General features: G+C 46.4%; 1 protein-coding gene across 1 annotated transcript in view; it reads left to right on the top strand.

Moving 5' to 3' along the window:
• Positions 1-7026: 7026 nt before the first annotated feature.
• The window catches only part of EPHX1 (epoxide hydrolase 1), a 104312-nt gene continuing 88812 nt past the window's right edge, over positions 7027-22526 (top strand). Inside the window, exon 1 of the mRNA XM_073628317.1 lies at positions 7027-7265. The gene's annotated coding sequence lies outside the window, so the exon portion shown is untranslated. The remainder of the gene's footprint in view (positions 7266-22526) is intronic.

The raw sequence follows: 22526 nt of genomic DNA, 5'->3' as shown, positions 1-22526 counted from the left end.
CCTGAGGTTTGCTAGAGAGCATTTGGATGATCCAGAAGAGGATTGGGAGAATGTCATATGGTCATATGAAACCAAAGTAGAACTGTTTGGTAGAAACACAACTCATCGTGTTTGGAGGAGAGAGAATGCTGAGTTGCAACCAAAGAACACCATACCTACTGTGAAGCATGGGGGTGGCAATATCATGCTTTGTGGCTGTTTCTCTGCAAAGGGAACAGGACGACTGATCCGTGTACATGAAAGAATGAATGGGGCCATGTATCGTGAGATTTTGAGTGCAAACCTCCTCCCATCAGCAAGGGCATTTAAGATGAAACGTGGCTGGGTCTTTCAGCATGACAATGATCCCAAACACACCGCCCGGGCAACGAAGGAGTGGCTTCATAAGAAGCATTTCAAGGTCCTGGAGTGGCCTAGCCAGTCTCCAGATCTCAACCCCATAGAAAACCTTTGTTGCCCAGCGACAGCCCCAAAACATTACTGCTCTAGAGGAGATCTGCATGGAGGAATGGGCCAACATACCAGCAACAGTGTGTGACAACCTTGTGAAGACTTACAGAAAACGTTTGACCTCTGTCATTGCCAACAAAGGATATATAACAAAGTATTGAGATTAACTTTTGATATTGACCAAATACTTATTTTCCACCATACTTTGCAAATAAATTCTTTCAAAAATCAGACAATGTGATTGTCTGGATTTGTTTCCACATTTTGTCTCTCATAGTTGAGGTATACCTATGAGGACAATTACGGCCTCTCTCCTCTTTTTAAGTGGGAGAACTTGCACAATTGGTGGCTGACTAAATACTTTTTTGCCCCACTGTATAGGCCAGCATCACAGATAGGGTATATAGATGAGCACAGCATCACAGATATGGTATATAGGACTGACAGCACTGCCCACCTCCCGCCCGCTCACAGGGCTCACAGTGGAGGAGTGACATAGCCACCCATGGACAGGAAGTGTGTAAATTGCACACCAAGGACTAGTAAGCTGCAATATATTACATCTATAGATTTGGGTTTAGATACACTTTACGAAAGAAATAAACAGTATTTTCTAAAATACAAGATGGGATTTGTTTATGATACACAGTGCTTTTACAAACTGAGTGCTATTTAGTTAGGGTTTACATACTTTTGAGTGACTGCCTTTAAGTAAACTGCACCGCTATTAGTAACTTTTTTTTTTCTTTTGATTGGAATAGAGAATGGTTATATCCCATGTCAGTTTTGTTTTTGCCATCTGTGTTCCTTTGGTGAGATTTCCCTTTACCTAGGGCAGGGGTGTCCAAACTTTTTTCAAAGAGGGACAGATTTGAGGAAGTGAACATGCGCGGGGGGCCGACCATTTTGCCTGACATTCTTTGAACCATTAAAATTCAGCCCTAATGCCCTGTATACATGATAGGATTTTCCGATGGAAAATGTGTGATAGGACCTTGTTGTTGGAAATTCCGACCGTGTGTAGGCTTTATCACACATTTTCCATCTGAATTTCTGACACACAAAGTTTGAGAGCAGGCTATAAAATTTTCCGACAACAAAATCCGTTGTCGGAAATTCCGATCGTGTGTACACAAATCCAACGCACAAAGTGCCACGCATGCTCAGAATAAATTAAGAAACGAAAGCTATTCGCTACTGCCCCGTTTATAGTCCTGACATACGTGTTTTACGTCACCGCGTTCAGAACGATGGGATTTTCCAACAACTTTGTGTGACGATGTGTATGCAAGACAAGTTTGAGCCATGGATTTTGATGTCGGAATGTCCGACCGTGTGTACGGGGCATAAGTGTGTTCATCTAAGCGCTTATACACTGCCCAAAAAGAATTCTCTTGCCTTTGTGGCTGTGTGTGAGTAAAGAGATGAGCTTGGGCGTATTATTTGGATATACCGTATTTATTGGCGTATAACACGCACCTTCACTTTAAGAGCGAAGTTTCAGGAAAAAAAAATTTTAAATAAAGAACTGTGAAGCAAAATAAGGGTCAGTGCCATTCTGCAGCCTCACAAGTGCCCATCTGCAGACCCACCATTGCCATGAATGTAGCCTCACCATTGCCAGGAATGCACCCACCATTGCCAGGAATGCACTCACCATTGCCAGGAATTGCACGCACCATTGCCAGGAATGCACACACCATTGCCAGGAATGCACTCACCATTGCCAATAATGCACTCACCATTGCCAGGAATTGCACTCACCATTGCCAAGAATGCACTCACCATACCCAGGAATGCACTCACCATTGCCAGGAATGCACACACCATTGCCAGGAATGCACTCACCATTGCCAGGAATTGCACTCACCATTGCCAGGAATGCACTCACCATTGCCAGGAATGCAAACACCATTGCCGGGAATGCACTCACCATTGCCAGGAATGCACACACCATTGCCAGGAATGCACTCACCATTGCCAGGAATGCACACACCATTGCCAGGAATGCACTCACCATTGCCAGGAATGCACTCACGAGTGCCGAAGATTACCTACAGGAGAATCTCCTGTTTACACGGCGGCCTCTTTAATAGAAAGTCCCGCCTCCTTTGATGGACAGAACAGCCGTCCAATGGCAGCGCGGAGACGGGACCTTCTATTACAAAGGCCGCCCGTAAACAGGAAATTCTCCTGTGTGTGCAGGGCGCTCGTCCCGCCTCCTCCCTATCCCCTCCAAGGTATATACATCTTTTGTGGCCCCGTCGCTGGGAGATCGTCGGGGGCCACAAAAGATATATATGTCCAAATAACCAGTCGGGCCGTTTAGAACCAGAACGCGGGCCGCGATTGGCCCACGGGCCAGACTGTAGACATACCTGACCTAGGGCATGTTCACAACAGCAGTGTTGCCCAGCACAGCCCCAAAACAAGAACAAGGCAATTTGTCTTATATTATGAGGCTTCAGTCCACACCAATTTGCAGACCTGCAGTACAGGCCTGCTCCTTCCCCACCAGTACAGACCCCCCTCCAGTACAGGCCTCCTTTCTAGTACAGACCCCGCCCCTCTTGCACAGATCCCCTCCCTCCCCACCAATAAAGACCCCCTTTACTACAAACCCCTACCCCCCTCAAGCTTACTGGTGGAATGGATAGATGCAGTGGCAGAAGGAAGTCCTTCCCTTGGCTGAAGTCAAGGAGTAGCTTCCCTCAGCTTGCCATGAGCTGTAGATTGATTTGCATATAAATGAGTTAGTAAGTCTCATTCATATGCAAATGACATGGTTGGCTCATTCTTACATTGGTTTATTCATGTGTAAATCCTGTGGTGATTTGCATATAAATAAGCTGTGGGCACAGTGGGACGGAGCCTTTGCAGGACTATTGAGAGGTTTTATCGCAATGCGTTACAATGAGCTGCAACACACTGCAGAACATGCACTCACTGGCCACTTTATTAGGTGCACCTACTCAAATGCTTGGTAACATAAATTGCTAATCAGCCAATCAAATGGAAGCAACTCGGTGCATTTAGGCATCTAGATGTGGTGAAGACGATTTGCTGAAGTTCAAACCGAGCATTAGCATAGGGAAGAAAGGGGATTTAAGTGATTTGAATGTGACATGGTTGTTGGTGCCGGGCAGGCTGGTCTGAGTATTTCAAAAACGACTGATCTACTGGGATTTTCACATGCAACCATTTCTAGGGTTTACAGAGAATGGTCGGAAAAAGAGAAAATATCCAGTGAGCGGCAGTTGTGTGGAGAAATATGCCTTGTCAGAGGAGAATGTGCAGACTGGTTCAAGATGCTAGAAAGGCAACAGTAACTCAAATAACCACTCGTTACAACCAAGGTATGCAGAATACCATCTCTGACCGTGAAACACATCGAACCTTGAAGCAGATGGGCTACAGCAGCAGAAGACCACACCAGGTGCCACTCCTGTAAGCTAGAAACAGCAAGCTGAGGCTACAATTCACACAGGCTCACCAAAATTGGACAATAGAAGATTGGAAAAATGTTGCCTGGTCTGATAAGTCTTGATTTGAGCTGCGACATTCAGATGGTGGGGTCAGAATTTGGTGTAAACAACATGAAATCATGGATCCATCCTGCCTTGTATCAATGGTTCAGGCTGGTGAAGGTGTAATGGTGTGGGGGATATTTTCTTGGCACACTTTGGGTTCCTTAAATGTCACGGCCTACCTGAGTATTGTTGCTGACCATGTCCATCCCTTTATGACTACAGTGTACCCATCTTCTGATGACTACTTCCAGCAGGATAATGCACCATGTCACAAAGATCAAATCATCTCACCACTGGTTTCTTGAACATGACAATGAGGTCACTGTACTCCAATGGCCTCCACAGTCACCAGATCTCAATCCAATAGCACCTTTTGGTATGTGGTGGAACAGGAGATTCACATCATGGATGTGCAGCCGACAAATCTGCAGCAATTGCATGATGCTATCATGTCAATATGGTCTCTGAGGAATGTTTCCAACACCTTGTTGAATCTATGCCAAGAAGAATTAAAGCAAAAGGGGGTCCAACCTGGACCCGGTCCTAAAAAGGTATACATAATAAAGTGGCCGGTGAGTGTAGAAGTTATAAAGAAATTCTTTACATTCCAGAATCCAATGCACGTTTACATCACACACCAGCACATATGTGTCCATCTCGGTCCATATATTTGGACATGAATTCATACCTCCCAATGTTCTGAGATGGGAACGAGGGACACCTATTAGCAAAAGTATGTAGGCATAGGACACACCCCTTGCCATGCCCCCTTAAAGGAGAATTGTACAAAAAAATATAGGTTTAACCCACAAGTGCTTTTTTTACCTCTACTGTTCGTTTTTACTGGCTTTTGAAATTTACAAATGCAACAAATTAGAAATTGGATGAAAGGTTTAGCACTGGGAAACACTTTTTGAAAGATAAATAGTGCATTTTTAATACAACTATATAGATCAGACCAAAATGAGGGACAAATGAGGAGGAAAGAGGGACAGAGGGACTTTGTTCCAAATCAGGGACAGTCCCTCGAAATCAGGGACAGTTGGGAGCAATGTAAATGACAGATTGGAGATAATCAGATGTAAATGGGTGCATGTATTTTTCACATCTGGCTGCCCATAGACCTAACATGAACTTTTTTTAGGCTTCGGAAACGTAAAACTGAAAAGGACATGAATGTGACAAAGTAACATCTGTACCGTTGTGCTCCAATCAGAAGGAGCACAGCCCATGTGAAAGGTCAGAGGCCATCAAAGGTCAGCCAGGGCCAGTTGTGACATACAGTGTGGACGGAAAGTATTCAGACCCCCTTAAATTTTTCACTCTTTGTTATATTGCAGCCATTTGCTCAAATCATTTATGTTCATTTTTTTCCTCATTAATGTACACACAGCACCCCATATTGACAGAAAAACACAGAATTGTTGACATTTTAGCAGATTTATTAAAAAAGAAAAACTGAAATATCACATGGTCCTAAGTATTCAGACCCTTTGCTGTGACACTCATATATTTAACTCAGGTGCTGTCCATTTCTTCTGATAATCCTTGAGATGGTTCTACACCTTCATTTGAGTCCAGCTGTGTTTGATTATACTGATTGGACTTGATTAGGAAAGCCACACACCTGTCTATATAAGACCTTACAGCTCACAGTTCATGTCAGAGCAAATGTGAATCATGAGGTCAAAGGAACTGCCTGAAGAGCTCAGAGACAGAATTGTGGCAAGGCACAGATCTGGCCAAGGTTACAAAAAAATTTCTGCTGCACTTAAGGTTCCTAAGAGCACAGTGGCCTCCATAATCCTTAAATGGAAGACGTTTGGGAGGACCAGAACCCTTTCTAGAGCTGGCCATCCGGCCAAACTGAGCTATCGGGGGAGAAGAGCCTTGGTGAGAGAGGTAAAGAAGAACCCAAAGATCACTGTGGCTGAGCTCTAGAGATGCAGTCGGGAGATGGGAGAAAGTTGTAGAAAGTCAACCATCACTGCAGCCCTCCCCCAGTCGGGGCTTTATGGCAGAGTGGCCCAACGGAAGCCTCTCCTCAGTACAAGACACATGAAAGCCCGCATGGAGTTTGCTAAAAAACACCTGAAGGACTCCAAGATGCTAAGAAATAAGATTCTTTGGTCTGATGAGACCAAGATAGAACTTTTTGGCCTTAATTCTAAGCGGTATGTGTGGAGAAAACCAGGCACTGCTCATCACCTGTCCAATACAGTCCCAACAGTGAAGCATGGTGGTGGCAGCATCATGCTGTGGGGGTGTTTTTCAGCTGCAGGGACAGGACGACTGGTTGCAATCGAGGGAAAGATGAATGCGGCCAAGTACAGGGATATCCTGGATGAAAACCTTCTCCAGAGTGCTCAGGACCTCAGACTGGGCCGAAGGTTTACCTTCCAACAAGACAATGACCCTAAGCACACAGCTAAAATAACGAAGGAGTGGCTTCACAACAACACTGTGACTGTTCTTGAATGGCCCAGGCAGAGCCCTGACTTAAACCCAATTGAGCATCTCTGGAGAGACCTAAAAATGGCTGTCCACCAACGTTTACCATCCAACCTGACAGAACTGGAGAGGATCTGCAAGGAGGAATGGCAGAGGATCCCCAAATCCAGGTGTGAAAAACTTGTTGCATCTTTCCCAAAAAGACTCATGGCTGTATTAGATCAAAAGGGTGCTTCTACTAAATACTGAGCAAAGGGTCTGAATACTTAGGGCCATGTGATATTTCAGTTTTTCTTTTTTAATAAATCTGCAAAAATTTCAACAATTCTGTGTTTTTCTGTCAATATGGGGTGCTGTGTGTACATTAATGAGGAAAAAAAATGAACTTAAATAATTTTAGCAAATGGCTGCAATATAACAAAGAGTGAAAAATTTAAGGGGATCTGAATACTTTCCGTCCCCACTGTAAAGATGGACAGTGTGAGTGGTATGGAGGCAGAGCTGGGAGCAATGTCTCTCATACAGAACACATGGCTGGAAGGCGGCGTACTCCCAGCACTGTACATGATCACAGAAGAGGGAGGACGCACATACATAGACCCAACCCTAATCTGTCTGCAAACTTTGTACACAGCCAGAGGCCAGGGCTTTAATGGAAGTCCCATCATGCCCTTGTTTCCTGCTGTTTATCAGTGTAGGGGGAGGGGAGCATAGATTGCAGGGACAGTGAAGCTGCAGGACAGGTGAGACTTCTCTAGGAGCTGCTGAGGACCATCCAGCCTGGGAGAGAGAGAACAGCATCCAGCGGAGACCAGGAGCACAGAGGACAGACAGGTGATCACATCCTACATTTTTTATTCTAATACATTCAAGTCTATTGCACTTTGTCAATCTTCTGGCTTGAAGTTCTTGGCTGGAACTTGCCAAAAGAGGCAAAAGCTGCAAAAAAAATCAAAACATAAAAGAAACTAGCCCACACTGTCATCTATTTACAATTGACATTTAGGGCTCATTCACACCACACAGTGCATGTTATTGTATGTGCTGTGAACACGTGTGCTGCAATGTGTCATTGGAATGCATGGCTGTGCCTACTCTTTTTTTTTTTTTTTTTTTTTGTTCCTTTGTTTATTTAAAGTTTTATGCAAATCTATGGGCTGCAATGCGCTGCAGTGCTTTACAGCATTTTGGATTGCGTTGTGCAAAAATGCAACAGGTCTTGTTTTTTTTTGCAACTGATCTGCAGCCACAGGACATAAGACAAATTGGACAACATTGCCCGATGCTGCTGGTGTGAATGAACACTATAATATATGCATGCATAGTGAGGGGTGTCATTTCACTGCGAAAATAGCAATTAGTGGTAATTCATTGAAGGGAAATTCTCAGGTTGCATCCAAACTTGTGCAATGCAACACGTTGATTTTTTTATATGTTTGTCATGCAACAGCATAGGACATCCCATTCCTTTGAATGGGCTGCCCTGCACATGACAGCATGACAGATGCGCCAAAGCAGCTCATGTACCTTTTTTTTTTTTTTTGCAGTGAGTCGAGTGCATTTTTTTTGTGTGTTTTGACTCGCGACAAAATACACGACTGCCATCCACATTTGGGGTGGCATCAGAGCGGCGCAGGCACGACTCGCATTTTGCTGTGTTTTTCGCACACTTCCAGGAACACATGCAAAAACACGTGTTTCTGCGCGCGTTCCCGGAACACCAAAGTGTAAATGGGGCCTCAATTTTGCCCATTGAGCTGGTTAGGTGAAATTTGATTACAATTGTTTGATGATACCAAAAAAAAAAAAAAAAAAGGCTCTTTTTTATGGGTGTGTTGTTTAAGTTGTATTAAGGGTAGTTTTTTCATCATATTGTTTGTACTAATGTTTATTTTATTTTTTTTGTGTAGTTGATTGTTATTTGTGTGCTGTCACTTTTTAGGGCTACACTCCCACTAACCTGCACGCTAAAACGTGTCAGCTCTAGCAAGGAGCGATGTGCTGTATGTTTCAAGTTTTAACTTTACTTGAAGTGTCACCTAGTGACACTTAACCACTTCACCTCTGGAAGATATACCCCCCACTCCTTCCTGACCAGGCCATTTTTTGCGATACGGCATTGCGTTATTTTAACTGACAATTGCGCCTGTCACCTAGTGACACTTAACCACTTCACCTCTGGAAGATATACCCCCCCACTCCTTCCTGACCAGGCCATTTTTTGCGATACGGCACTGCGTTATTTTAACTGACAATTGCGCCGTCGTGCAACGATGTACTCAAATAACATTTATGTCCTTTTTTTCCCCCAAATAGAGCTTTCTTTTGGTGGTATTTGATCACCTCTGCGGTTTTTTGGGTTTTTTTGCGCTATAAACTAAAAATGAGCGACAATTCTGAAAAAAAAAAAATATATTTTTTACTTTCTGCTCTAAAATTAATTCAATAAAAAAATGTAAAAAAAACAAATTTCTTCATCAATCTAGGCCAATATGTATTCTGCTACATATTTTTTGGTAAAAAAAATCTCAATTAGCGTATATTGATTGGTTTGCACAAAAGTTATATTATCTACAAACTATGGGATATTTTTATGGAATTTTGTGTTTTTTTGTGGGGCAGGTGCTTTTACTAGTGGAAGGCATGGATCAGTGTTTCTGCTTTACAGGAACACAGGATCCATGCAACCCCCCCACCTGCAGGAGACGGATGGGAATGCGGTAATTGACCCCCCTCCACCACCCCCCATGGGAGACAGATGAGAATGCGGGGATCCACTGATCAAAACGCACTCGACTCACTGCCATTTTTATGCACTGCACCACACCGTACATCACACCAGCATTGCAGTGTGAACGGGGCACATAGAAAAATGTGTGCTAGTGGCGACCTGCATTTAACCAGTGCTGAAAAACACAGGTCACTGCACATATTGTAAATGAGCACCTAAAGTTTTCTTTCGCTGTTGTATTTTTTTTCTTTCTGTTAAAGATGTACTGAAGCTAATGAGGAGCAAGTTTTTGGTCCCAGAACAGGTCCAGGATATTTGGAAGGAGCTGCTGTAATCCTAAAGAGCCATTAAAGTGATTGTAAAGGCTGAAGGTTTTTGTATGCATGAAGGTAAAAAAATTTCAGTGTGCAGCTCCCTCCTACTACTTACCTAAGCCTGATCTCCATCCAGCATTGCGCACGAGAGCTGAGGCTCCTTATTGGCTGTCAATCACAGCCAGTGAGGCGGGAGTGGGGGGCGGGGCTGAGACACAGAGGCGGTGTTCTGCCGAGAAAGTTCCCCCCGGCGGATAAGGACCCCCCTCTACTGCGCAGGCGCAGTGCTTACACAGTAGGAGCCGGCGGAAATAGCCGAAGCCGAAAAGAATACAAATCAGCTGTACACGGCGCCTGTAAGAGGGCCCCTCGCGGGCTCGCTTCGCTCGCCACGCTTCGGGCACGGCCTCGCTTCGCTCGGCACTTTTTTATTCTCCCTCTAGGTCCACTTGGATGGTGGGGCTTGAACCTGGACCTAGGGCGCAGGCGCCGTGTACAGCTGATTGAAGTTTCTGAGCTTCGGCTATTATCGGCGGCTCCTAGTCGTTCGTACTGCGCAAGCGCTGCGCCTGCGCAGTACAGGGGGGTCCTTATCCGCCGGGGGAACTTTCTCGGCAAGACACCGGCTCAGAAGTGAGCATGCACAAGAGCAAGCCGATTGCTATGGGGGCACTCGGCAAAGGGAAGGGGCCCAGAGCGCTGGCGGGGGATCTGAGAAGAGGAGGATTGGGGCTGGGCTGCTCTGTGAAAAACTATTACACAGAGCAGGTATAACATGTTTGTTATTTTTTTTCCTTTACCAAATGCTTTAAAGTGACACTAAAGTTATTATTTTTTTTTTTAAATAACAAACATATACTTATTTCCACTGTGCAGCCATTTTGCACAGAGTGGCCCCAATCCTCGTACCTTGGCTGCTCTCTTGGCTCCTCCCCGCTTCAGATAACTCCCTGGGAGAAGCACTCTCCCGGGGGGTTACCTTGCGGGCGCGCTCCCGAGTCCAGCATTCGGCGTCCATAGACGCAATGCAAGACACGGCCCCGCCCCCCAGTGGCTGCGTCATTGGATTTGATTGACAGCAGTGGGAGTCAATAGCTGCGCTGCTATCAATCTATCCAATCAACAGCCGACAAACCCAGGCAGAGAGACGGCGCGTCCCTGTGGGACAAGTTCGAGGGTTCAGGTAAGTAAAACGGGGGGGCTGGTCACTGACAGGTGTTTTTTCACCTTACCTTTACAACCCCTTTAAGGCCTCGTTCACACCGGAAAGCAGTGCAAGAAACCTGCATTCTGTGCGCATTTCCAGTACCACGTTCGAAATGCACTGGGTGTGTGATCTGCTGCGGGTGTCAATATAATCCTGACACCCCAAACGCAGATTGCAAACGCAGTGTATGGAGTGTGTTTTTTTTTTTTTTTAAACTACTTTTTGGTGTGATCCATTGCAATTTCAGCCCAATCAAATGAATGAGCTGAAAATTGAAATTAAATGCACTGAGTTGCACAGGAATTGCACCCAAACGCAGACCGTATTCTTGTGCAATTCTGGTGTGGGCCGGTCCTAACCAACCCACGCCCACCACCCCAAGAAAAAAAAAATATTGTAAACAAAAAATGTATTAACTACAGTAAACATAAAATATCCAAATTGGGACTTGACCTAGGTTAGTGTCAGGGTCAAGCTGGGGGGTCAAAAGATGAGGGTCAATATGTTTTAGTTTAGCTAAAAAATGTGCACTATTGTTTCTTGGCCCTACTTTGGGTACAAACAACAAATAACATTAGGAGTAGGAAAATTGGGTTATTTTTTTTGGTAGTGGGTCAAAGCAATGGCAAAAATATAAAACTATAGTTTAAAAATAATTTTTCTTTTTACTATCTTGGTACATTAATTTAAAAAAAAACAGGATATATCCATTACCATTTATGAAATTAAAGTAATTTTACCCTGAAAAAAGTCAAGGTATATTTCACCTTAAAGGGGTTGTAAAGGTTTGTTTTTTTTTTTTTTTAAATAACAAACATGTCATGCTGCCCCGATCCTCCTCTTTTGGGGTCTCCCAGCAGGGCTCCTGGCTCCTTTTCTTGAGTGCCCCCACAGAGACCCGCATTCCATGGGGGCACCCGTGAGGGCGCGTTACCGAGTCCTGCTGCTGCGTCCATTGACACAGACAGCAGGACTTGGCCCTGACTCCCGTGTCACTGGATTTGATTGACAACAGCGGGAGCCAATGGCTCCCGCTGCTATCAATCTATCCAGTGAGGACCCAAGACAGCGGCTGGAGCTGGTGTGCTCGTCCCCATCGCTGGAAAGATCGGGCTCAGGTAAGAAAAAGGGGAGCTCTAGGGGGCAGCTGCACTACAGAAAATTTTTCACCTTAATGTATAGAATACATTAAGGTGAAGAACCTCCAGGGTTTACAACCACTTTAACACTGAAATATGATGATATGTACAGTTTTGCTAATACATGCCAGAGTTGCAAAACTGCGCTCAGATGTTAAGATTTATTTTACCTGCAGCCATTAAAGAGGAGCTCCACCCAAAAGGGGAAGTTCCGCTTTAAGGTCTCCTCACCCACTCCTCTTCCCCCAAATGACACTTTTTTGGGGGGGGAGTGGGTACCTGGGTTTGATAGGTACCCGCTGCCACTTTTGTTCGGATCACCTAGGCAATTTGACCAGAAGTTCTCCTCTTCCCCTCCCTCCCCGCAGTCATCTAGGACAGGTCAGAGGTTCCCGAGAACTGCAGGACCATTCACAAGGAAAAGCACGACCCGCGCATCCACAGGAGAGGTGAGTGTGTGTTTAGTAAAAGTCAGTAGCTACAGTTTATGTAGCTGCTGACTTTTAATAAACACAAAAATGACTGGGGCTCCTCTTAAAGGAGTTAAAGTATCTTTCTTTTTAACCTTGCTTTATTTTGCTTAGTTCATGTTGCATATTCTGGCCCATATAACTTTAGCGATCCTGTTTGTGGCAACAATATATTCGATTGAAAGCGTATGTCAGAGCAAAAAAAAAAAAAAGCTAAAAAAACCCTATACGCAGTATATCTCTGCATTGGGTGCGGAACCATTGCAGAGATCTACTGCATATGTTTTTTTTTGTTTTTTTTTAAGATTCCCTGTATTTTGTCCTTTTAAAGATAGTGCAAGCACTTAAAGCGTTACTAAACCCAGGAGCCTGCATTCACTATATCTGGTCTCCCACAGTACACAGAACAGGGAAATGCAATAGATTTAGTAAATATAAACTGCTAAATACCTTTTCTCATCAGAAGTATATAGCAGTCTTGTGACTTCTATCAGTGTCTGGTTAAAGCTTGTAGGAGCAGTTTTCATTCTGCACTGACTGTCCTTTGAGGATGCAGGACCCCTGACCCTCTGTCTAGACAGTGCTGATTGGACTTGTGCTGATCACATGCACTCTCCAAATTAAAAAAAACTCTCTATCAATACACACCAAATTGAGCATGTGCAGCTTGTCCCCTAGCTCTGTACTTCTAGGAGATATTTTGGGGACAGTGGAAGAATGGAAGGAGACGGGATCAAATAGCCTTTTTACACAATGCAGAGGATTTACTCCTTAGGTTCCACAGTGAGTATAACAAGCATACTTTACTGCATATACAGACTGATTTTACTGTTGTGGGTTTAGTAACACTTTTAGAGTGGAATGCCATTTAAATGTGAAAGTTCAGCTTATCCTCCTCCTCCTCCCCCCTTCCCTAATATTAGTGTTTTTTTTTTTTTGGAAGCAGGTACCTTTTTCTGACAGGTACCCACTCCTACTTCCAGATTTCTTGCCTAGGCAAGCACATGTCTCAGGAGGTTGCAGGACCAGTATAACAGCGTAGCGCATCTCACACATGAAATACTGTAGCTGCTCTTTAATAAACAGACAGTCACCAGTGCAGGGATCCAGCTCTGTCTTCACCCAGGCTGGTGCATTGCCATTCTTCGGATCTCTGGTGCCACCAACTTGACTGCAAGAAGCCAGCTGTGACTTTCTGATGTTTCACAGCTGGCTTCCCACAGTCAAGATGGTGGTGCTGGTTACTCGAAGACCAGTGAAGAACCAGCCTGGGTGAAGACAGTGCTGGATCCCTGGGCTGCTGATTGTCAAAATGAATGGGCCAAAATCGCACCGCACAGAACTGCATGTGAATCGCACATGAATCCACAGCGTGTTCCTGTGTGATTCCCAGTGACTGTAGTTCCTCATTAAATATTTCTTTTGTTCTGAAGTCCTGTTGTGGGCTGATAACGCTCAGCTTTTTCCATAGACTAAGCACTGTCTGCCCTGCCCTTGTGTTTGTGCCAAACTACTCAACCTCTCCCACTCTCAGATCTCCTAAACATAACAACTAATTTATTTTTATTCTGCTCTGGAATTTTGCCTTTCAGGCATAAAGCCCTGAAAACGGGTTCCATCCGCTGCATATTTCATCCTCTCATAGATTTTGTCAGGTTGCTGGCAGCAGAGATGTATGCTGCATCTATGCCTCCCAGGATGCAGGCCTAAGCACTAATGTGCATGAGGCCTTAAAGCCCAACTGAACTTTCATTTTAAATCACATAAATACATCCCATGGGCAGCCAAACAAAAGTGTGTTAATATTCATCGACTGTTGGCTTTCAGATGGAATGATCTGGCGGCTGTACAGTTGCCCGATCGCTTTCACAGAAACCCAGAAGTGCCCTCCCCCAAGCAATCCCCACCATGTTACCATCTCACCTGCAAGCCCAGGACCCGCATGACAGGTGTTGCTGGGCATAAGGGAGGGAGACCAACAATTGACCATTCGCTGAACTCCCGGAAGAAGTCCTTGTAGTGACGAAACCGGTTGGGCTGAGGTGTCGTTTCCTGTCATCACATTTGGATGAGAGCACACGGATGTTACTGTGCCCATTATACACATGCTGTTTTTTATCTGTTGGCATGTAAGTGCATTACTTTTAAAAAAAAGCGACGTTGTTAAGATTTTACACTATAGTGGCGTTTTATCTCTTGCTGGGGTATGGCATTTGGTGCGTCCACTTGGAATAAGAGGATTTGTGATTTCCCTACTGGCTGCCTGGAACGATCTCCCCCATCTTCCGTATGCTGACTAACAAATGGTGATGGAGCATTTGAGATACACGAGCCTTCTTTGACCCCTCCGTAATAGGTGGTCAATGCTCTGGTAAGAGCACATCCTTGAATTGGTGGTGGTTTATCACAAGGTGGAGGATTTTGTTGGTGACTCAATGATCAAGACACCTGTTCACATATTTTATGTCACGTTGGTGACTTATGGACTCACTTTTTTTTTTTTTTTTATTACACTAATTATTTGTATTAGGCACAACACATTTTTTATACATTCATTGATCTTGCCTAGCCAATAAGATCAAGGAAGGGATGAGGATTTCATCACATGTTGGGGTGAGCAAAAATGTCAATTATGCTACACGCGGTATATATTGTCGCATCCACTGGAGCGAGAACAATAATTCACATTATTTAAAGGCTTTTTATGTCGGGCTTCTATTTACTTGGCAGTAAGTTATATTGCGCATGCCTGCACTAAAAATTACTTTTATTGTATTTTTTATTTTATATTTACTGAAAATTTGCTAAATATTTGTGCTTGACAAACCATTGCACGAATATAATGTGACATAAAAAATTATGTTTACCATCATTTTATTCTTCAGGTTCTCTGCTTTGAGAAAATATACTGTTTTGACGTTTTAACTAATCTTCAGGCCTAACATGATTTTTTATTGTGTGCAAAAGAAAAAAAAATGTGTGCAATTTAAAAAAAAAATATCTGTACCAGTGGACTTCAAACCTTCCTTTTTTCTGGACAGGAAGTTTATAGACAGGCAGACCTCCATCTCGCTCTGCACCGGACTAGACCTGAAGGTTCAGTTCAAAGTCTTTTTGCTGCTGTTATCTCTGCAACTAGTCTCAAAACCTTTGCCTTTTTTATAGATTTAAAATTTTTACCACTCACATGATCATGATCATGATTCAGTTCTAATTTTTTTTTTTCGAAATGTAGAAAATGAATTCCCTTTTTTTTTGTTTTATGGGGAACTATATTTATTTTTGCTCAGTTATTTGAATTGATGAATATTAACATTTTTTTTCTTTTTTATACAATCTTAGTTTTAATAAAAATAAACATTTTATATCGGGGACAACGTGATTTAGGATTTCCACTCTGTCTCCAATTGAAGCCTTCAACAGAGTTCTATGGAAGGACAGGGGGGAAAAGGGAAGGAATCTGCAGCTTGAGCTATTTAGCAACATAAATAGGGTTTTTTTTTCAGCAAAGCAGATAAGGATAGCTTAGACAACATTTGAAAAGGAGCCTGAAACTCTACTTGATTTTGCTGCCTGCTTACCGTAATTTCACTGACGTGAAAGCTCTCAATTTTACTCATTTACGTGTAAAAATGTACATATTTAATTATTTACCGACCCTTTACATTTTTTTTATTTTACATTTGACATTTCACTATCTGTTTTCTCTTTCTGTGAAAAAAAAAATATTGAAGCAGATTATAGACTTTCTTTTTGTAAAAAGACAGGTACAAGATTTTTGCAAAGACCTTCTCTAACCCTCAGAAGTCGTTTAAACCAACCCACACTTAAAAACCACCAGAAAACCTCCAATTTTATTGAAATTTCCTAATTTTTGAAAACGCTCAAACTTTTTAATCCCCAATATTAACCTGGCTAAGAAAATAAAAAAGAAAATACTTTCAGGGCCGCCTCACAGTATGTGGTCCATTTATAAAAAATTAGCAATGTAAGGGTCTTTTCACACAAGCTTTCCTGATCATGAACGGACCTTGCAGTCTCTTCTATGGAGCGGCGGATGTCAGCGGACACATATCCGCTGACACCCGTCACCAACCGATCCTGCACAATCCGGACGGATGGTGGTCCTATTTTCCATCCGTCTGGCGGATCGGATAAGATCGGCTGAAAAACGGACAGGCAGTACCACAAGGCTCTGTACTGGATCCTGTTCTTTTTAAACTATATGTGATATAACTAAAGGTTTGTTGGGTAAAGTATGTCGTTTTGCTAATTATACAAAGGTGTGTAATAGGGTTGATATCCCTGGAAATGTCTGTAACATGGAACATGATTTGGCATTGCTGGAAGATTGGTCAAAGCAGTGGAGACTGCAGTTTAATATTTATAAATGTAAAATAATGCACATAGGGAAAAAGAATCCCCTGAGAGGGTACAACTTTGGGGGTACAGTGTTAGCCAGCACTACAGAAGAAAAAGATTTGGGGGTACTTATTTCAGATGATATTTCAGATGATTGCAAAATGAGCAAACAGTGTGAAGTAAGCACTAGGAAAATCGAATAGAATACTAGGATGCATCACTAGAGGGATCACCAGCAGGAGGAAGGAGGTCCTTATTCCCCTATATAGATCTTTAGTGAGACCTCATTTAGAATACTGTGTCCAGTTCTAGCGACCTCACTTACACAAAGATATTGATAAAATAGAAACGAGTCCAGAGATGGGTAACAAAATTGGTGGAAGGTGTGGGGGGATAAAACATATCGAGAGCGACTTCAAGGAACTTAATATGTACAGTCTGGAGGAAAGAAGGGAAAGGAGAGACGTGATTGAAACCTTTAAATGCATCAAGGGGGTGAATAGGGTTCAGGAGGGTGGACTTTTCAATATGAAACCAAAATCAAGAACACGGGGACATTACATTAAACTAACTGGAGGAAATTTCAAAACGAATCTTAGAAAATATTATTTTACTGAAAGGGTAGTTGATGATTGGAATAAACTACCAACAGAGGTAGTGAGACATTCAACAGCAAATGGCTTCAAACATGCTTGGGATAAACATAGATCTATAGACAGACAATAAGGTTAATGGAAAAAAAAACACAAAAAAAACAAAACAAAAAAAAAAAAAAAAATGAGCAGACTCGATGGACTACTCAGTTTTTTTCTGACGTCACTTTTCTATGTTTCTATGTTTTACATTACAGTGCCACCTTTACAGAGCAGTCCCCATTACATTAACCACTTCCCGCCCGCCCTATAGCGGATTGACGTCCGGGAAGTGGTTCTGTTATCCTGACTGGACGTCATATGACGTCCAGCAGGATAACATGCCGCAGCGCGCCCCCGGGGGCTCGCATCGCAGCGATCGGTGGAGTGGTGTGTCAGTCTGACACACCGCTACACTGATCTTGGTAAAAAGCCTCCGGCGGAGGCTCTTTACCACGTGATCAGCCGTGTCCAATCACGGCTGATCACGCTGTCAATAGGAAGAGCCGTTGATCGGCTCTTCCTCACTCGCGTCTGACAGACGCAAGTAGAGGAGAGCCGATCGGCGGCTCTCCTGGCAGGGGGGGTCTGCGCTGATTGTTTATCAGCGCAGCCCCCCCTCAGATCACCCCACTGGACTACCAGGGATGCCACTAGGACCACCAGGGCAGGGGCAACGTGGATGGCCAAGTATGTACCCCATGGCCATCCACATGTGCCCAATCTGTGCCAATCAGTGCCCACAAATCGGCACTGATTGGCACTATTATGTCAATGATATGCCCAGATCTGCCCAGCAATGCTTTATCAGTGCTACCTGTCATTGCCCATCGGTGCCACCTGTCATTGCCCATCGGTGCCACCTGTCAGTGCCCATCTGTGCCCATCAGTGCCCACCTATCAGTGCCCATCAGTGCCACACATCAGTGCCACACAAAAGTACCCATCAGTGCCACCCATATATACCAATCAATGCCACCTACGAGTGCCCATCAGTGCCGCCTATGTGTGCCCATCGGTGCCACCTATGAGTGCCCATCAGTGCCGCATACCAGTGCCACCTATCAGTGCCCATCAGTGCCACCTATCAGTGCCCATCATCAGTGCCCGTTAGTGCCACCTCATCAGTGCCACCTCATTGGTGCCACCTCATCGGTGCCCATCAGTGCCGCCATATCAGTGCCCATTATTGAAGGAGAAAGCGTACTTATTTACAAAAAAATTTAACAGAAACAAAGAAAAACGTGTTTTTTTTCGAAATTTTCGGTCTTTTTTTATTTGTTGCGCAAAAAATAAAAACCGCAGAGGTGATCAAATACCACCAAAAGAAAGCTCTATTTGTGGGAACAAAATGATAAAAAATTTGTTTGGGTACAGCGTAGCATGACCGCGAAAATTGGGCTGGGCGGGAAGGTGTCTAAGTGCCTGGTATTGAAGTGGTTAATGTAAAGCGGCACTGTGATGTAAAGGGAACTGCACTCTAAAGGGGCACTGTAATGTAAAGGGGGGGCTGAGGACGGACTCCGTGAATAGCACCCGATCCCTGGGAAAATTGGCTGCCATAAAATCAGTCCCTGGTGCCAAAAAGGTTGGGGACCGGTGCCCTATGTGATACTATACGGGCATGTTAATAAAGTAAACTGTTAATTAAGGCAGCCTATTCATTTTAGATCATGTGAGAGCACACTTTAATGCACAAAAAACGGACCTGCACCTTTTTGTTGCAAAGCAACGCACCACAATGTACATCAAGAGCTTTGTGGTGCACTGTAGTGTGGATGTGTTGCCTTCTACTGTAATAGTGCATTGGAAAGCCATTCGAAATGAATGCCACCAAAGCACAATGTACTTTGTGCATCAACATGTAGTAAAAACAGGGCTTTTCTTCTGACGGAACTTGCCAGAACGCAGTTCCGCCACCTCAGGCAGCCCTCTCCTCTGCAGTCTGTCACATAGAACAAAAGCCGATAGAGGAAGTTTTCTATACCAGTCACTTCCTCCGCCAGCTTCTGTATGTTAGGCATCCAGGGAATGTGCTCAACAGCTGACTGATCGGATTTCAGAGGCAGCTCTCCCGCCTGTTGTCTGTCAGATCCGTGTAGCACGGAGCCGAGCTCTCTGAAACTCCTCCTCGGTTCTGTGCTACACTGATCTACTGATCTGACAGGTGGAGCTGCACAGAGGAGACTACACAGTGAGCTGAGGTGGGGGGGAAGCCTGATTTGACAGAACAGAAGTGTGCTCAGCATGGCTCTAATGGAGGTGAGATAGCTGTGGAGGGAAAGGGGGAGGAAGGGGGGCTGGTTATGCAGAGAGAGTAGAGACTGAAGTTGTGGATATTCTGCAGTCTGCAGAGGTCAGAGCTGGGGGGGGGGGTTAGATTGTGCAAAGAGAGTTGTGAGGAGGGGAAATGTATACAGGGTCAAGAGTTCTGGGGGGGCTTGGGGTGCAGAGGTGGAAGATGGAGGGTTGTAGAGAGTTAGAGCTGTGGATGGGGGCGCAGAAGTGAAATGTGGAGGGGGGGAGATAGGCTGTGAATGGGAGTGCAGAGGTGATTGTGGAATGGAGGTGTAAGCAGTGAATGGGGGGTGTGCAGAGGTGATATGTTGACAGAGGTTAAAAGGGGGATTGGGGATGGGGGGAGGGGACTGGCATGGTAATGTGAAATGTGGGGGTGGAGGGGGTGAGCTGGCTGTGGATGGAGGGGGGTGAACTGTGGAGAGGGGGGAGAGGGTGAGCTGTGGGGAGGGGAGGTGAACTGTGGAGAGGGTGAGCTGTGGGGGGGAGGTGAACTGTGGAGAGGGTGAGATGTGGGGGGAGGTGAACTGTGGAGAGGGTGAGATGTGGGGGGGGGTGAACTGTGGAGAGGGTGCGATGTGGGGGGGGTGAACTGTGGAGAGGGGGGGAGAGGGTGAGCTGTGTGTGGGGGGTGAACTGTGGAGAGGGTGAGATGTGGGGGGGGGTGAACTGTGTAGAGGGTGAGCTGTGGGGGGGTGAACTGTGGAGAGGGTGCGATGTGGGGGGGGTGAACTGTGGAGAGGGGGGAGAGGGTGAGCTGTGTGTGGGGGGGGTGAACTGTGGAGAGGGTGAGATGTGGGGGGAGGTGAACTGTGGAGAGGGTGAGCTGTGGGGAGGGGAGGTGAACTGTGGAGAGGGTGAGATGTGGGGGGAGGTGAACTGTGGAGAGGGTGAGATGTGGGGGAGGTGAACTGTGGAGAGGGTGAGATGTGGGGGGGTGAACTGTGGAGAGGGGGGAGAGGGTGAGCTGTGTGTGGGGGGGGTGAACTGTGGAGAGGGTGAGATGTGGGGGGAGGTGAACTGTGGAGAGGGTGAGCTGTGGGGAGGGGAGGTGAACTGTGGAGAGGGTGAGATGTGGGGGGAGGTGAACTGTGGAGAGGGTGAGATGTGGGGGAGGTGAACTGTGGAGAGGGTGAGATGTGGGGGGGTGAACTGTGGAGAGGGTGAGATGTGGGGGAGGTGAACTGTGGAGAGGGTGAGCTGTGGGGGGGAGGTGAACTGTGGAGAGGGTGAAATGTGGGGGGAGGTGAACTGTGGAGAGGGTGAGATGTGGGGGAGGTGAACTGTGGAGAGGTGGGAGAGGGTGAGCTGTGCGGGGGGGAAGGGGGGTGAACTGTGGAGAGGGTGCGATGTGGGGGGGGTGAACTGTGGAGAGGGGGGAGAGGGTGAGCTGTGTGTGGGGGGTGAACTGTGGAGAGGGTGAGATGTGGGGGGGGGTGAACTGTGTAGAGGGTGAGCTGTGGGGGGGTGAACTGTGGAGAGGGTGCGATGTGGGGGGGGTGAACTGTGGAGAGGGGGGAGAGGGTGAGCTGTGTGTGGGGGGGGGGTGAACTGTGGAGAGGGTGAGATGTGGGGGGAGGTGAACTGTGGAGAGGGTGAGCTGTGGGGAGGGGAGGTGAACTGTGGAGAGGGTGAGATGTGGGGGGAGGTGAACTGTGGAGAGGGTGAGATGTGGGGGAGGTGAACTGTGGAGAGGGTGAGATGTGGGGGGGTGAACTGTGGAGAGGGTGAGATGTGGGGGAGGTGAACTGTGGAGAGGGTGAGCTGTGGGGGGGAGGTGAACTGTGGAGAGGGTGAGATGTGGGGGGAGGTGAACTGTGGAGAGGGTGAGATGTGGGGGAGGTGAACTGTGGAGAGGTGGGAGAGGGTGAGCTGTGCGGGGGGGAAGGGGGGTGAACTGTGGAGAGGGTGAGCTGTGGGGGGGTGAACTGTGGAGAGGGTGCGATGTGGGGGGGTGAACTGTGGAGAGGGGGGAGAGGGTGAGCTGTGTGGGGGGGTGAACTGTGGAGAGGGTGAGATGTGGAGGGAGGTGAACTGTGGAGAGGGTGAGATTGGGGGGGGAAGTGTGGATGAGAGAAGAGAAGGTAACCTGTGGGTGGAGGGAGGGGGTGAGCTGTAGAGAGAGAGGGTGAGCTGAGGGGGAACTGTGGAGAGGGTGAGCTGTGGGGGGGAACTGTGGAGAGGGTGAGCTGTGGGGGGAGGTGAACTGTGGAGGGGGGGAGGGTGAGCTGTGGAGAGGAAGGGGGAGAGGGTGAGCTGTGCGGGGGGGAGGTGAACTGTGGAGAGGGTGAGATGTGGGGGGGGTGAACTGTGGAGAGGGGGGAGAGGGTGAGCTGTGTGGGGGGGGTGAACTGTGGAGAGGGTGAAATGTGGGGGGAGGTGAACTGTGGAGAGGGTGAGATGTGGGGGGGGGGTGAACTGTGGAGAGGGTGAGCTGTGGGGGGGGTGAACTGTGGTCGAGAGAAGAGAAGGTAACCTGTGGGTGGAGGGAGGGGGGGTGAGCTGTAGAGAGAGAGGGTGAGCTGGGGGGGAACTGTGGAGAGGGGGGAGAGGGTGAGCTGTGGGGGGGACTGTGGAGAGGGTGAGCTGTGGGGGGTGAACTGTGGAGGGGGAGAGGGTGAGCTGTGGGGGAAGGTGAACTGTGGAGAGGGTGAGCTGTGGGGGGAGGTGAACTGTGGAGAGGGTGAGCTGTGGGGGGAGGTGAACTGTGGAGGGGGAGAGGGTGAGCTGTGGGGGAAGGTGAACTGTGGAGAGGGGGGAGAGGGTGAGCTGTGGGGGGAGGTGAACTGTGGAGAGGGTGAGCTGTGGGGGGAGGTGAACTGTGGAGAGGATGAGCTGTGGGGGGAGGTGAACTGTGGAGAGGGTGAGCTGTGGGGGGAGGTGAACTGTGAAGAGGAAGGGGGAGAGGGTGAGCTGTGGGGGGGAGGTGAACTGTGAAGAGG

The sequence above is a fragment of the Aquarana catesbeiana genome, linkage group LG04 (genome assembly GCF_042186555.1).
Source record: "Aquarana catesbeiana isolate 2022-GZ linkage group LG04, ASM4218655v1, whole genome shotgun sequence".
NCBI lineage: Eukaryota > Metazoa > Chordata > Amphibia > Anura > Ranidae > Aquarana > Aquarana catesbeiana.
This window is presented reverse-complemented; position numbering and strand designations above follow the sequence as displayed.